The 10705-nt window shown below is 36.7% G+C and overlaps 1 protein-coding gene across 1 annotated transcript in view; it reads left to right on the top strand.

The window, feature by feature from the left end:
- Window positions 1-709: 709 nt before the first annotated feature.
- aff4 (AF4/FMR2 family, member 4) overlaps window positions 710-10705 on the top strand; it is a 47503-nt gene continuing 37507 nt past the window's right edge. Inside the window, exon 1 of the mRNA XM_061803483.1 lies at window positions 710-1054. The gene's annotated coding sequence lies outside the window, so the exon portion shown is untranslated. The remainder of the gene's footprint in view (window positions 1055-10705) is intronic.

Raw genomic sequence — 10705 nt, 5'->3', positions numbered from 1 at the left:
AGGTACCATGAGCAAACTATATTTTTATTCAGTAGGTATTGATAGAATAATACAAATACTAAGTAATTACTGAAATAAATAGTTGATTTTTTTTCATGTTTCAAACTTGAAATCAATTGACAATTTCATACATTTTATGTTCAATTTGATATTGTCACTTCAGGTTTTGGTTGTACTTTCTATTACTCGCTGAAGAGGTGCTAAAACCGCACAAATGCACATCAGGTCCAAGAGGAAATTGTGGCGTTTTAAGGGCAAAATGCCGAATAAGTATTCAGTTCAAGACGGGGGAAAACACCCTCACTATTTTATGAACATCGCGAGCGGGAAGGAATTCAAATAACCCCGCCAGCGTACGTTTTAAAACTGTGTTTACAATTTGTGTACAAATCGTTACGAATGACCGAATGGACGTCATTACTTGAGGCGTGAACGTCACCGATACGTTGAATATAACAAAAAATGGGAATATCACGATCGATAAATAAAATACCATTCCCACGGTCTCTTTTAAATGTCTCCATTGAATTCATTTTCTCATCATGGTTTGAAACATTACAATAAAATGTGTACTTTTTTTCTGGCGTATAAATGAGCCGAGCCATCATTTGAGTTGGGTTTTCTGATAAAAACCTGCGAAATGAACTGCTGACGCCAAATTGAGTTTGTGTTTACATGGTTTCGCTTGGAGTAGTCAAGTGTCCGACGGTTCTGAACGCAACAAGCTTGCTGTCCTCCATGCATCCTTTCCTGTCGGTGGGTCTGTGTACCTGCTGACTACTGAACAGAGCTAGCAGCCTTACCTTTAGACTAGAGACACTTCTTTCCTGAAATTATAACATGAACCAACGTCCGAAAAAAATGATATCAACTTGTTTTCAACCCGATATGTGAGCCCAATCGAGGAAGTGATGGGGACCTTCTTTTGGGTTGTACCGTCGTAGCTGTTACGGCGTTTTGTTGGGTCCATTTTGCGTGTAATTGGAAGTGGAAAAGACAAAGAAAAGAGCTTTCCAATAGCTAGAATGGTTTGGGCCTAAAAAGAAGACAAGAGGTAAGGATGTCCAATGTTACCAAACTATGTGTTTTATTCTTTGACTGTTCGCTGTGGCTCTGCGACGTTTGCAGTGAATGTTATTTTCAAAAGTGTACGCGGAAATGTGAAATGTTTTTGCGAGCTTGTTAGCCGTTAGCTTCGCTCCCCTCCCAACTACCAGCGAATAGGGCTAGCCAGGATTATGCTGCTAAAGCCACTATGTAGGTATGTCGGGTACACTGAGCACACGTTCTGTGATATTCTCTTCGAGTAAATATTTGCTTAAACAATGTTAGTCAACTATTACCTTGCATTACTGGCGTTTTTTTGTTGTCTGTTTTCGTTATGCGAAAGAACGTAATGGACATTGTTATTAAGCCCTTTCCTAACTAACAAAATACTTGAAATTGTTAAACGTCGAATTCCCTCTTGAGGAAAATCAAAGCGTAATATAAAAATGTTTTCACGACCGGTGATGGGACAAGCCGAAGGTTGCTAGAACTGTTTTGAACTTTTCGCATTCGTCACCTGTCTGTTTCGTTTTAGCTAAACCTGGATGGCTTGCTCTGAATCTTTTTACACCAAGCGCTACCTCAAAAAATAAGGAATTGTTTTATCTGATTAAAAAAGCATTCACCTCATCCCTTATATACACATGTATATATATGTGTGTATGTGTGTGTATATATATATATATATATATATATATATATAAACAGGACATTGTATGAATTTACTGGAGAAAAGTCAATAACAAAATTATTATGATTCAGTCACCGGCAACATCAAAAAATAGGTTAAATTGTGATCATTGTTTTATAAACCGATGTTTGCAAATGTAACAACCCTAATCAGTGTGCTTTCATGGGTAGCGACCAAAAACTGAGAATACTTTTTACTTTTCAGAGGCTATAATTTCAGGGTTTTGGACAATTTTAAGTTAATGTCTATACGATTAATTGGTTATCAAAATTCTGGGAGTTGACGATTAATTTGGTAATCGGTTAGTGACAATTAATTGGATAGTTTAGTTATGATTAATTATTACACTTCTGTGGCCAAGTTTAAAATACAGAAACATAGCAGGTCTAAGTTTCGTCAAAAAATTATGCAGACGTTTCTTTTATAAAGTGTCATTATAATAACATCTGCTCTGTAACTGTACAAAGATCTGTTCGCAATTATAGTTCCAGATCTCAAAAGGTGACGTAGTGCGTTCAGAGTTTCTCAGGAATTGGACCAAAGGCTTTCTTGCACTGTGCTCCACTTTCCTGGAATAGTCTTTAAAAAGATGTGAAACTTAAATAACTTGTCTTCTTGCCTACTGTACATACATAGGGTTCAGATTCTGATAGTATGCTGTGACCAAAAATATTATTATATTATTACAGTTGTAAGACATACTACGGCAGAACCTCAATGAATCGGACCCCTATACACTGGATATGAGATAAAATGGACTGTCAGGACTGAACAATGTGTGCAAAACTAGTTTCCATTTATCATTTAACTCATTCACTGCCATTGGCGCCTGTTGAATTCAAATGGTGGTTGAATGTAATGGCTGATTGAACAAACTAGGGTGGGGGGGGTTGTGTCACTTCTTCTTCACTGACAACACAAAAATAAGAAAACAAAAAATTATACACACATTTATACACCTGAAGTGTACTTGAAAAATGTCCTTTTGATTTTTTTTCTTTTTTAAAAGTTCGAGTCGGCTCTATGCATTTTGTTTTTTATTTGTTTCGATTGCATGTTTTAAATGTAAATTTTATTCGCCTATATTTTGGTGATTCCTTCACATACCACTCACGAGTGTTACTCACACTACTTGTACACTTCCCTGATCAAAATATGAATATAAGACATGTTATATTTTGACAATTTTTTTTCCACAAAATATATGTTAAACTAAATTTGTTGCGCTACATGATTCACCCTAGCTCCCTGATTTTATTGTATTTGTCAAACTCAAGTGATCTTTCCTTGAATTTCAATGACACATAGCGTATTACAACATTACTTGTTAAGTTTCCGGATAGCTGATGTATGTCTATTCCAAGAAGCCATTTAAGCCATTTTGCTACATTTTGAGGTAGGGCCAGAAACATGCTTGAGATAAAATGTTAAACATGCTGTAGAGAAAATGTTAAGTTGTATTAAAGTTGTGCCAAAAGTTGATCTATATCAAGTAAACACACGCGGCAAATGAAGACAAGGACAGCCAACTTGTTTATCTGTGTTGACACAACCTTCTGTGCGTGTGTGTGTGTGTGTGTGTGTTTGTGCGCCCTCCACTTGCACGCATTGCATCACGTGACCTACACATGTCCCCGTGCCGCACCTCTGCTTGGCTTGTCTTGCACGTGTCAAAAAAAGTTGCTGCATGGAGAAAGCTGATTGGTCCATTTTAGTCACATGCTCTGATGACATACACACCAATGTTCCCTTCTCCCCATACCACCTACTCAGCTGCCTACTCTGTCGATTTTGCAGCATAATTAAAGGCGTCATCAGGTTATTAATCCCATTTGTTCAAGATGACACCATTCTGCAATCGCCATTGTTGTTGCTATGCTCCTTGTGACAGAAAGAAAAGTAAAAAACGGCTCCCGGAAATGTCCAAAAAGTGCTGAGGAAACTCCACCCTGTGGTGTCCCAGCCAAAACCAGCCTTGGCACCACCTATGTCTTGTAGAAGAACTGCAGCACAATTTCACAACTGCGAGGGCTTGAGTATAAAGTCAAACTATGTGCGGGGTTGGCAGTAATGTCAGTGTGGTCACCGTATGCGCGAGTATAAAGAGGTCTTAAGTGTGGACTGATGTAACAAACACTGTTTTGAGTAACTTTTTAAGTTTCTCACGTTTTGCACAAGTGTAGAAAGCATGTAACCTTGGTTAATGAAGACAGTTAAATTTTTACAAAAGTTGGAACATGCAGAGTCTATCAATAACTGTGAGAAAGGTCACAATATACAATAAATATTTGTATGGAAAATGTTTGGCCATAAACATAAATTATTTGAATGTAAAGTACAGCTGTTAACTAAGTGTGCGATGTGATGACCTACCCCAAAATTCAGCATAAACAAAGCCAAATAAATATGACAAATTCTGAAATGATGTGACTATAACAGCTGTATGACCTCCACATCATAGTAGAATTTGAAAAAGTCCTGGCAGTCTCGGATTGGAAAACCTGCAACGAGAGAGCACACGGCTCTCAATGTTTCCAAGTTACGAGATGATATTCACAAATACCTGTGGCAACTTTACACAGAAGAGATTTTTTAAAACTACAAAGTCCAAATAGTAGTTTCCAAATGATTGTGACTACAATAGTAGTAGTTTCAGTGATGTGATACAGGACAGAATTAAATACGTTAAAACATCTAATTCAATACCATTTGAAATGAACTTATTTGGCAAGTGTAATCAAGATGTCTGTTTTTTTTTTCTTTTCTTTGGCAAGTAGATATATAATGACATTTGGCTTTGTTGTGCTTACAATCCTCAAGGTGGGTGTGAATAAAGTCTTTGTTTGTTTTAACTTAGCCCAAATAAGGTGATTATTGTGACTTGAATCATCTAGTTCAAGTTACCATTTGAAATAAACCTATTTGGGAAGTATATAACTAAATCTTCAAGACATCTGTTTGTTTTTCCCTTTGTCAACAAAATATTCAATGACATTTGGCTTTGTTGTGCTTACATAACTGAAGCTGGGTGTGAATAAAGTCTTCGTTTGTTTTCACTTCACCCTTAGCCCAAATAGGTGATTATTGTGACTTCTTGAGATTGCAGTCATAATGACTCTAAGGCTTAGGCAAAAATATAATTATCATTAGCTTCTCTTATCTTAAAAATTCTGTTTCATTTTCTGTTTCTCTTCCAAAAAGGATAAATACCAATTAAATCAACTCCAGGTTAATCAGACCGCCGCCGCTCATCATTATTTAATGCCATATCCTTCTTTTACACACAGCGTAAATATGGCAGCACCGTCATATGCAACGGTGGTCTTGTTTTTAATTGTTCTAAATCAAGTGTAATGATTTTAATCATGTTTTTTTAACTACTACTTTAAAAACTACTGTGCTGAATAGGTGATGGACCTCCATTTTATAAATGACGTGAGGTTCACGACGATGTGCACATGTCACAGGCCTGCTCCGATTCAATGTTGTGCACATCACGTAAACACTGGATGAGAATAGATCACATCACATGTAAACAGTTCACCAGAGATCTGCAATCAAAATAACAAAAAAAGTCTCCCAGTAAACCCGGGTAACTGTGGTTTATCCTCTGAAGACGAACTGTTAACCTGTCAATCAAAAGATATTTATATTCGCTCTCGTCAACTACTGGCTGCATAACGTGCCACTAGGGTTATGTTTAACTCATTCAATGCCAGGCCTCCATGTTACGATGGATATTTTAATTCAACAGCCGCCAATGGCAGTCGTTAATAAAGTGTTAATGTTCTTGTGTTTGTGTAGGTAACTATTGTGACAGGTCTATTTACATATTGCTTATCGATGAGAAATGCGTCCATTTCAACTAACAGTTGTAAACGGCCAACTAGAATATTTTTACATACTAGGCATCCAACCCAGTTTATTGCAAACCTCTCACACTCGGTACAGCCAGCTGGCCTTGTACACTAGAATGCCAAGGCGATGTACTGATAAATTGTGATCATCAACAAAGTAATTTTAAAAAATTATCGACACTCAATTAACATTATTCTTTGTGTAATATGAAACAAATTGCCATGGCCATTGATACCATGGAGATAATTTTTTTCCAACTTGGTTTATTTTATCTTGGATCGGAAGACTATTTATAGGTGCAGTAGTATGCAGCCATATGTTTGTGTGTTTCTAATTATAGCTAAGGTGACCACCCTTTACTAAAAACATTTGGACAAATATACGTGTCGAAAAACTATCACAAAAGTTCTGACACCTGGTTCACAATTTGTCTCCTTTTGACACAGTTTGATAAGAAGGTCATGGCCCCCCTACACCTAACAAACACATCTTAAATAGAAAGAAATGTTGAGAAGACAATTGAGACTCGTGTGTCATGTTCCAAAAACACGCGTGTCACAATGCACTGGTGGAATAATGTTTTGTGTAATCCCTGAGAGAAAGGCATCATGAAACAGGAGTCAAGATGACAGGATTTTACTTGTGGTAGCTTGTGTTGAAAAAAAAAAAATACATTTTGAATGTTGTGTTTTTGACACAATAATCATGATTATAGTATTGATTTCAATGTAGGTTGTTTGATTTTGATGTTTGAAAGATACACTTCAGCCGCCTTGACTCAGAATTTACTAAATCGCTGTCTCAAAGCAGTAACTGTTTAGGATTTATCGATCATTGCATTTTACACAGAATGTGGGAAATTGATGCAGATGTGTACACTTTGACACAACTTCCCACAATCACACAACCCGTTGAGGTCTGGTGTGATGTAGTATATTAGAGTAGTTGGACAGCGAAAATTTATTTCGACACAACTGGGCTGGAATTGTTAATTGGGTGTAAAACCTCACAGAAGTTCATGCCCCTACCTTATGGTGCTGTCCAGAATTAATCCATAGACATATTTTTTACGATGCCATGTTGAAATCCCATATACCTTGATTCAGGCTGCAACATTCTCTGCCATTACAGTGTTGATGCAATAACTACAATAAAACAACATTGAAGGCACTATTAATGATTATGATTATGGAGTAATGATTAAATTGCACATTTTAACAGTGTGCAGAATTATTTTTCATCTCATTTCACAATAACTCTCCCAGGGTATTGTTTCTATAAATATAGAAATACACACAAATTCTTCTGGAAGTGAATTTCTAAAGGTTGCAAGCTCTCAGTCACAGCCATATATCAAATTTCTCTAAAGCCTTAATTTCTTGCACTTTGTATTGTCCACCCTTGTATAAATGCACCCCACAAAATTGAGCTCAAAATTCTGGAAAAACCCTTTCACCTATTTATGTAATACAATGCTTGATTTTGCTTGCAGCCATATGATCAAAACAGGAAGTATTATGTATTTTGTCGTTTTTTTTTTCAAAGAATTGTTCTGATGTTTAACACTTTATATGAACATATTATGTTCGCTTTACTCGTTCTTATTTTGAAATTCATAGTCCGTTTATTTAGTAAATGAGAATGCACAGATGTGCTCATATGTTTAATTACTCAGGCAGCATTTGTATGGTGGATAAAATTGTTTAAGTAAATCATGAAGGGCCAGGTGAAATACATTTAATTATTTTAATGTTATTCAAATTAAACTCTCAAGGACTTCAGAAAAGCATTATCATTAGTCATCAGTCATATTTTTTTTTTAAAAAAAAAACAATATTCCACAAATTTTGCTGCTTTTACAAATAGGTTTTCTAGTCATGGCTGCATGTGGTCTTGTCCCTACTCCTCGCCAAACAGCTGTTTATGTGAGGCAGGCCCCAAGCTATTGAACGAACACTCCTGTGGAATGCACGCAGTCAGCAGCTTTGCTTCAACAGTGCCAGGGGTGCTAACATGGCTACCTACACAGAGACCTGGTCAGATAATTTATAAAAGTAGCTTCTGATGTTGTTTTGTTTTTAAGATTCCTGCATATGTGTCATTGTATTCTTATTCACGTACGCTGATCTTTGGCTTCAAGAGAGTGTCCAAACTAACTATTGTTTGTTTTTTGTTTGAGCCCACAATATCACAAAGATGTCATTTAGTGCCTTCTAAATGACATCCTACTACAGCTGAAATGTTCTACTTGTCTAATATATGCTTACTTCTGTATGACTGTAAGTGGCATATGCTGTATAATTGATGCGCTCAAAATAACTGACCACTTAATCCAAGCACGACCTTTGAATGGGTTTGGGTGGTGGTGGAGGGGTAGCTGTGTTCTAGCCTGTGGGGAGTGCTGCAGTGCTTTCAAGAAAAGTGTTGCAGCAGTCTTAACTAAATGTGATCTTTTTCTGAGGTAGAGACAATATTTTTCAACAAGATTTTCCAAATTTTTTTAATCAGAGGGCTTTCCGGTCCTGACATCATTTCATGTGACATTCTTCCCTTTTTTTACTTTGCCGATTCGATACATGGAAAAGTACTATAATACAGACTTAAACCACAATCATCATTTTTTTCACAATCTTTGTTGTTCCATTTTAAAAAAAATAATCTTTTATTCAGTTTTCAGGATAGATCGTGTTGGAAGTGTCCTTTTCCAAGATAATCAAGTTGGTCTTTTCTGACTGGCAATTGAGATGGCCAGATTTTTCAATTTATGACATGTGTTATAGACATTGTCCATCTTCACTAATTTAATTAAATGTGAAAACAACTTGGCTCTGATTGGTCCATTTCACTTTATGCAAGCAGCTTGAAGCATGGGATGGCCAAGCATTCACAGCAAGTTTGAATTTGAGTGATTCTGGTCCCATGTCTGGTTCTTTATTTTGATTCTGGTTCCAAATGATTCTTGATTTTGTTTCTTTTAGGGGCCTGGGTCAAAAAAGCATTATAGACTAAAATGAATATTTGAATCTGGGTTCTTTATAAGCAGTATCAAAATTTAACATATGTGCTCAATGGCAATGTGTGTGGAACTAACACAATTGACTTAATATTAATTATTTCTTTCAGCCATAAGTTCAACATAGCATGTTTAAAATCATTAGTTGGGACTGTTTTATCATCTCAAATGGTTTATATGTGCAGGTTTTAATGTGACTGTGTTTTAAGCTTACTCACCGGAACTCAGAATTTTTGCATGAAAAGTGCCCTCAAATGGCACCAATGTTTTTTTTATGGATGGAAGCAAATGTTATAAAACATTGATTGCTTTCCTTACTCACCGATAAGGCAGACGCGTTAAGTCTTTGTGATACTGTGAGGCATTTATATGAAGTTTGTCCCAATTCATTGTGATGTAAAAAGTTGTTATGGTGATAATGTAGCTAAATGTCAAGGTTTTTTTGCCCCTGTCATCGGCTCTTAGAATGGTTTGAAGACTACAATAATTGCACAGGAACGGTGCAAAAGCGTAATCAACTGTTTACCTTGTTAACAGTCTCAGTGTTGGCATAGACTGTACTATATTGTTTCACTCACCCATTTGACTTAAGAGTTGACTTCACTGAAATGCCATGAAGGCTAAGGCTCTGAACGTGTCAGACACTACACATCGTGAAAGCCTCCTTTGCACAATATGACACTGAGGTGACTGGTCATTAATTTTAATTAATATAATTAAGGCACACTTTTTTTGCCTATACCGCTGTGGGGCACAAGCATGTCATTGTGCGTGTTATTCTCTGTTAGTTTCACCGGTAGATGGCAGATGGTTGTAGTACGAGTGGGGAAAAAAAATAGTCAGCTATACAAATCTGCTCTCAACAACAACTCTGCTAAGCAATTATATGGTAGTATGAAGAAACTTGGGTGAAAATTTAAGTAGCTTTAACATTTCATTTTAATGGTTGTGTGATTCCAGAGAATCACTATTGAGTATGTTTTTTTTTTTTATGGGAGTAGATGAAAACATGATGATATGAGGTAATAACACATTTATCACTGTCACCTCCCCACTTGTAGTTGATAAATGCATTGCCCATTTTATTACCATCGTAAACGGTGTGCTGTGCCTTTAAGAGGTTGCAATAGTGCTTCACGTGTGCTAGGCACAGTTGAGCAGAGGGACACGGGAAAGGAGGGAGCTTGTTGACGGAAGTCTTTCCGTCGTGGTTGGCTTGCCTCGCTGGGAGGAGTGACATCACGAGCTGGAGAGGCCCTGTGGTTTAAAATAACATGTCCTTGTATGGTACAAGGCGGAATATTCCATTTTCAGGATGGGAGGTGAGATTTGCTCCCTTCCTCACACTCACTCCGTTTATGGTTACTGTTCTAACAGCTTGTCAAACCTTGGTGACTTATTTTTTTGGAGTCAGAAATAACATATATAATATCTCTATATATCATGGATTTGCATGTCTCTTAAATTTATTAGTTAGGCATTAGCACAGAATGTTGCATTCGATGCAACTGGCAGTTTTAACTGGGTTTTAGTGTGATTCTGCATTTATTTGGCCAGCTAATTTGAGTTTTCATATTTCAGTAAATATCCCCTTCATAATTTTATCCTTAGAATCCAGAATGTTCCTTGGAATAAGGTCAACATGAAAATTTCAGTGGACTGTTTACCATAAAACTCAAAATCTCAGTTGTACTAAACATAAAAATGAGAACAACAATGATAGCTGGGTAGATGAGCTTTAGTTTTAGGGTTTCTATCAGTGTTCCAGTTGTGTTGTCCAACCAACCTAGTATTGTATACTGTTGACAACTTGTCAAAACGATCCCCATTTATGACTGAAAGTACTGTAATATGAATCCAGACTACTCTTTGGCGATGGCACTATACCGAAAGGCTACGCAAACTAATTGTTTGCCCAGGTTATGAATAGCCTTTATTATTATGCGAATAGAAACTTGTGACTCCACGGTTAGTGGTGGAAATTGTGTCGAAATGGACTATTATTGCAGTATATTGCTAACAGCTATGTGGACACTGCAATGGCCTACTTCAATAAGTTCTAACTGAAAGAGAATAAAAATAAATGCCAACACTTT

The sequence above is a fragment of the Syngnathoides biaculeatus genome, chromosome 18 (genome assembly GCF_019802595.1).
Source record: "Syngnathoides biaculeatus isolate LvHL_M chromosome 18, ASM1980259v1, whole genome shotgun sequence".
NCBI lineage: Eukaryota > Metazoa > Chordata > Actinopteri > Syngnathiformes > Syngnathidae > Syngnathoides > Syngnathoides biaculeatus.
The sequence above is the reverse complement of the archived record's forward strand: the minus strand, read 5'-3'. Positions and strand labels throughout refer to the sequence as shown.